Source organism: Aethalodelphis obliquidens, unplaced genomic scaffold, assembly GCF_003676395.1.
Source record: "Aethalodelphis obliquidens isolate GAN/ISIS:26980383/991018 unplaced genomic scaffold, ASM367639v1 scaffold14, whole genome shotgun sequence".
In the NCBI taxonomy this organism is placed as follows: domain Eukaryota; kingdom Metazoa; phylum Chordata; class Mammalia; order Artiodactyla; family Delphinidae; genus Aethalodelphis; species Aethalodelphis obliquidens.
This window is the reverse complement of record NW_020837958.1, coordinates 30,425,184-30,432,144: the sequence shown is the minus strand read 5'-3', so window position 1 is coordinate 30,432,144 and position 6,961 is coordinate 30,425,184.

The following is a 6,961-nucleotide window of genomic DNA, read 5'->3' as shown; positions in this document are numbered from 1 at the left end:
AAATGCCATGTGTATTTAACAAAGTCTTTCTGCTCTGGTGGGAAGGAACTTCAATAGTCCTGGCCCTGTATAAACTATGGGCTTTTGGCTTTCATTCTGTGGTAATTGTTTTTTCTCCACACATCGTCCTTCATGCAGTCTTGTTGAATTTTATGTTGTGCATGGACAGATTAGTATTAAGTCAAAGGCTGACAGATATCCATATTCAGATATCTGAGACTTCTTCTGAATATTCTACTACCACCTTCTCTGTAATATTCTACTCTGCAAGTTCTAATTGCCTTAACCACGCTAAACTCTAATATCTGTCTCCTCAACTCAGAGAAGACTATTCAGACTTTGAGTTCCTGCTTCCTGCACTTATGGGCCAGAAATTGTCTACTTTCTGAAAGCTGGAGCTATTGCATGACACATATCATTTATTTCTTTTCTTTCAGGGATCATAACCCTTCACTGGTTGTTGTCCAATGTCCAAAATCATTTATTTTATATGTATTTGGCCAGGTTTTTAATTGTTTATGATTGAAGAGTAAGTCCCAAACCATTTACTCCCTCATGGTTGTAAGCACAAACCATGGTATTTTTGTTGTCTTCTGAAATAATTTTTTCCTAGTGGCTTAGTTTTAGTTCTATGTTCATATGGTGGTTATCACTTGTCATTTTACCTCTTTGGGTTCTTAACTTTGAATCAGCTTTTGCTTAGCTCATTTTATCAGTCTGAAGTGCTTTTTGTTGAGGGGCTCATGGGTGCTGTGTCCAGAGAGATTCATATTTGAAAATATCTCTTAACCTTTTTACTTGAAAGACAACTTATGTGGGTTTAATTTTGTGAGTCACATCCATTTTCCACTTTTAATTTATAGACATTTCTCCATTGTCTTCTGCCATTGAATGTTACTGTGAGAAGTCAGTCTGATATCCAGCTCACTTTTTAAAAAAAAATTAATTTATTTGGTTGCACCAGGTCTTAGTTGCAGCAAGGAGGCTCCTTAGTTGCGGCTCATGGGCTCATTAATTGTGGCATTGTGAACTCTTAGTTGTAACATGCATGTGAGAGCTAGTTCCCTGACCAGGGATCGAACCCAGGCCCCCTGAATTGGGAGTGCAGAATCTTATCGTCTGTGCCACTAGGGAAGTCCCTCGAGCTCACTTTTAAATTATTTTATTTTTATTTTTTGCTCACGTATCTGAAGACTTCTGTTTTTATCCTTAAAGTTCAATAATAATCAGGATCTGTCATTGATGCCCTGTATAATTTTTTTGGGGGGTGTATGTGGTATACTGTTTTAATCTACAGATTTTGATTTGCAGATTTTTTTATTGCAAGGAATATATATATATATATATTCTCTTTGTTGGGTTCACCATTTAAGGGACATCTAAATATCTTAATATGAGATAGTCTTTCTTTGACTTCTATTTTTTTAACATCATTTGTTTTATTCTCTGTTTTTCTTTCTATTCATTCCTCATTATTATATTTAGTTTTTCTTCTGCCTTCATCTGAGTTTTAGCTGTATCTGTCCTGTCCATGCAATTTCTAGTTTATAGATAATGTTGTTTGGATCTCCTTTTATTTCTTTAGCTTTAAAATTTCTGTTTTTCTTTCCATTCTGATACTTCATTTTCCATTTAGTCTTTAAGCTCTCATTTTACTGAATTCATGTTTACTAAGCAGTTCTATAAAGCTCAGCACTTGTAGGTAATTTGTTTCTGTATCTCATGCTGTGTTATTTTTCAGACTGCATCCTTTGACAGTTCTTGCTTATTTTCTGGATTGTTTGTTTTCTTTGAGTGAATTGTCCTTGGTATTTCTCTCACTCTATCTGAGAATTTGTTTCCCCCCTGTTTGAGGTTTAGATATTTCTTTCCATCATTTTCTGAAGCCTGTTTATCACTGGGTTCTTAGAGAGGCCTTCTCTTATTCCCCAATCTGAATTAGGACTCCACTGTTATTTTTCTCCCAGAACTCTGGTCTTTTCCCTTATAGGATTTATTAAAATGTGTGATTTTGACCACAATTTGAAAAAGAAAGCTCCTTACAGCTTTGAAGTAATTTCCCCTCTCCCCTTAAAGGTCTATTAGTGCCATGAAGGTTTTTTGTTTGTTTGTTTGTTTGTTTAAAGCATTAGGAGGTTCAACCTTGTAAATATTTCATTACCTAGTGAATAAAAAATAATTACAGTAAAACTTTCAAATAATCTTAAAGAAAAAGTAACTGCTTTACAAACCACACAGATGATATAGCTTGCTTGGGGCATCATTAAATGTCTAAATGTCATTAGAAAGATACTGATTTTCATGACTACTTTGACCCTTTTTATTAAAGCTTCTACCAAGCACTAAATGATCACCTCAATGCCACTTAACTAAAGAGTGTAAAAGCAAACGCCACACAAATTCTGCAAATTGCTGACTTCATTTTTTTCACACACACACAAACATACGCACATTTATATGTAGCTATAGAACTACTTTTTATTTTGTACTCATTATCATTACCACAACTTAAAAGTTGTGGTGAGATAAAGAATGAGTGGAATTTTCATGCTTGAGGAAAAGATATTAAAGTATCTTTAGAGATATATCTAGAGCCAACTGAAAAGAATTTGAAAAATAAATACAACATTCAATCAGACAGAAAAGTGATTAGTTGACTCCAAATCTGGATAAAGAGTTTCAAAATACCATCTACTCAAATTGACTCATATAAAAGAGCCCAGCATATCTGAAGAAAAATAGAATCATTTTGGAAGCAAAGAATTATCTTTTATTTACTATGCTTCATTTTCTTAGAGTGTAAAAACTTGTGGTATGACAAAAGGATTATTTGGAATTTTTGGTGCTTGGATTGAGAAAGTAAATTTCTGAAGATTGGATTAAAAAATCTTTGGCAAGTCAAGTGGTTTCCAATTATTTGTATTCAACAAAATTGACAAAGGATCTAATCAAGATATTTTCTTATAGATCACTAAAAATTATTTTTGAAGCTTATATCATTAGGTGCTTTCTGGCATTTAACTCAGAAGTAGTTCAGAGATACTACTATGACAAAATTTCTTCCACTCCCATTCTCACTTTTTATATGAATGAGGTATCATAGTTCTTACATCTATTAAATAATTTAAAAATAGGAATAGAATTGCATCTGAGTACTTTTTTCATTTTAGTAATAAGTAGGTTTGTCCATAGATAATGGAACTGATTAAAAAAAAATCCTAACCATCTTGTTAAGAGATGCATTTCTAGTAAAAATTTACTTTATATATTTAATAATTATTTAACCAAATATATAACAAATTTTTAGTGTTTAATCGATTCTATTAATATTTATAATGATAATTTATTTCAGAAGAAAATTTTATACTTGGAGTATTATAGATACAGGAAATAAAAAATATATTCATCTCTTTTTATAGAGAAGAATATAATGGGACAAATAAAAGACTCTAGGGCATAAAATATAATGCATTGTGATAAAATTCAAGGGAAGAAGAACAATGTAAATTTTCTGAAAGTTAAAGAAGAGCCTGTCCTTTTATTTTTTAAATTGATCATGTCATTATATATTGCTATGGCATTTAGAGTCCAATGGTTATATTAAAAGAACAGTATAATAGCTTAAAATGTCGATATTTGCAATATACTGGGTAGTACGTATTTTACAACTCTTTAAACTTATGAGAAACATTTTAGATATTGCCTAAAAGAGGGTAGTGAGCAAAATTGTTTAAAATTACTGTACTAAGCTACAGTGGACTTGTTTTTGTTTTTGTTTTTGCGGTACGTGGGCCTCTCACTGTTGTGGCCTCTCCCGTTGCGGAGCACAGGCTCCGGACGCGCAGCCTCAGCGGCCATGGCTCACGGGCCCAGCCGCTCTGCGGCATGTGGGATCTTCCCGGACCGGGGCACGAACCCGTGTCCCCTGCATCGGCAGGCGGACTCTCAACCACTGCACCACCAGGGAAGCCCAGCTACAGTGGACTTGTAATAATCTCACTTAGTTTAAATTTTCTAGTCTGAAAAACAAACGTAATTATACCAAATTCACAGGGTACTTCTGTTAAATAAAATAATAAATGCAAAGGTCTTAGCATGAAATAAGCTCTCAGAATGTTAATTCTGGTCCTTCTCATTTTTCAAGTGAAGAAACCAAGTTGAAACCTGCCTACGAAAGATGGTGTGAAGCCAGCTAAAGCTCCAGTGAGAAGGGTGTGGAGGCAATACCTTGTATCCCTGGGTAGGGGGAATAGGGTACAGGTAAGGAATCACAGACAAAGGGACTTATCTAGGTGCTAAAGTTAGGGACAGGAACAGAACAGGAAACCAAGCAATTTTCCCTCTCCTCTGTATACTGAGCACTTTCTATATGTCTGGCACTGTGTGTTAAACCCATTTCAATCATTATGTAATTTAGCCCTATGAACAAATCTATGTGAACTTTATTTTTAAAAATTTATCTCCATATAGCAGATAAGGAAATAGAGTCTATGGGATGTTAAGTAATTTGTCTGAGGTGAGGCAGCTAGTACATTTCCGAGGTGGGAATCAAATCCCACCTTAGGTATGTTTGTCCCCAAACACAATCCTGCCTGCATTGAAAACTGTGTGCTTAGTTTCTATTCTACAAGCTCCTTCCTAAGAAGGCCACACCCAGGGAACACCATGAGTTTGGTGTCTAAATTCTAGGAGTGGGCCTTCAGGGATAGAGGCTTCAAAACCCCTATGGCCAGGGCACAGCACGACTCACCAAGACCCATGCTTCAGATTGAAGTTTAAGTCAGACTCAGAGCTGGATTCTAGAGCTGGACTCCAGGCTTAGAGAACTGCCGCTGAGCCCACCTCCACCTCTTGTCATTTCCAGGCACGAATGGCAGTCCCTATCTTGGGTCAGGCTGACATAGCTACTGACTGGTTTCCATATACCCTAGGAAACCCAGCCTGGGCTCTGTGGGCAGCCTGCTGTGAGAAGAAACATTTCTCTTAAGACAGGGTCTTTGACTCAAAGTGCCATTCTTGTGGAAAGACTTGATGAATTAGGAAACCATCATAGTACACTGTAGTAGATTCTCTGAAAAAGATAAGTACAGGAGGAGTGAGATGATGGAGGGGAGGGTCTCTCAACTCATCCCAGAAAGGCCACCCTTGAAGGATAAGAAGCACAATACAGGCTAAGGTAGCAGTGAGAAGTGGGGAAAAGGTGATAAAAGAAGTGGGAGGGGGTAGTGAAAAGGTCTTTGGGTGAAAGAAAACAGGGGTTAGGTGGCAGAGGGCCTTAATGCCATGGTTAAGAGTTTGGACTTTATCCAGTGTGATGGGGAGCAATGGAGTGCTTTAGGCTACACAGTGAACACCTCCCACTGTGTGTGATCAGGGACTGGAAATAGATTAGAAAGGGGTGAAGCATCTAAATTTAGAGACTTGGATATAAGTCAGGCAAAAAATTATAAGGACTCCATTTTAAGTAGTGGTAATGGGATTGGAAAGGAGAAAAAGTTTTTCCAAGTGTTGTCCTGCTTCAGAATAACCTGAAGGTATAATAACCTGAAGGAGGTGCATCTGAAAAATAATGCACATTTCTAGACCAACCAGAGGATGAATCTTTGATGGATAGGGCCTAGGAACCTACAAGTTCAGGTACCTGGCACAGCACTTTACAATTGGGAGGGAACCGCCAAATCCCTGTTTCTGTCTAAAGAGTGAAGGTTTTGGACCACACATCTACTGCCCCGACTTTTATATCTGAGAGCCAGTGAGGCTCAGAATTTGCCAGTTTCTCAGGACTACATTTAACAAAGAGGTGATTTTTACATGGGTGTGTGAGCAATTCCCAAGGCTATCTGAACTAGGTTCATCAGAGGGAGCAGGCAAAAACGCAAAGCTCTCAGTTTTTCCCTGAAAGGGATTAGACTGCATACTTTCCCAAGTGCTGCCTGAAAGTTGGACTTCTAATCAACCTGCTGCATGTGTGAGCTGACTGGGATCCTCACTGGAGCCTGAAAGAGTTTGTGGGCACTTTCCCAGCCACCCTGAGACACCTTATAATCAAATTGCCAAAAGTTAAGAAAGTAGCAAGAGAAGAGTGATGTGTTACGTATAAGGGAACACCCAAAAGACTATCAGTAGATTTCTTGGCAGAAACATTGTAGGCCAGAAGGGAGTGGGATGATATATTTAAAGTGCTGAAAGAAAAAACCTGCCAACTAAGAATACTTTACCTGGTAAAGTTGTCATTTAGAATTAAAGGAGAAATAAAGATATTCCCAGAAGAACAAAACTAGAAATTCATCACCACTAGATTGGCCTTACAAGCAATGCTAAATGGAGTTCTTCCAGCTAAAATGAAAGGACACTAGTTTGTAAAGTGAAAACAAATGAAGTATAAAACCCACCAGTAAAGGTAAATATATGGTTAAATTCAGAATACTTTATTACTCTAATGGTGGTATATAAATTACTTGTAACTCTAGGATAAAGGTTAAAAGACGAAAGTATTAAAAATAAATATAGCTACAATAATTTGTTAATTGATATGAAGTAGAAAAAGATGTAAATTGTGACATCAAAAATAAAAAATGTGAAAGGGGAATAAAAGTGTATAGCTTTTGTATGAGATCAAATTAAGTTGTTATCAGCTTAAAATACACTATTATAAGATATTTATTTATATCTTGGAAACTATTATATAATTCAAAAACTTATAGTAGATACACAAAAGATAAAGAGAAGGAATCAAAGCAGAAAATTATATCATAAAGGAAGACAGAGAGGAAAAAAAGAACAAAGGATCAACAAAACAGCCAGAAGATAATTAACAAAATGGGAATAGTAAACCCTTACCTATCAAAATCATTTTAAATGTAAATCTACTAAATTCTTTAAGTTTTTAAGTAAAAAACTATTATAAGAGACTACTATGAACAGTAATATGCCAACAAATTGATCACCTGGAAAAAGTGGA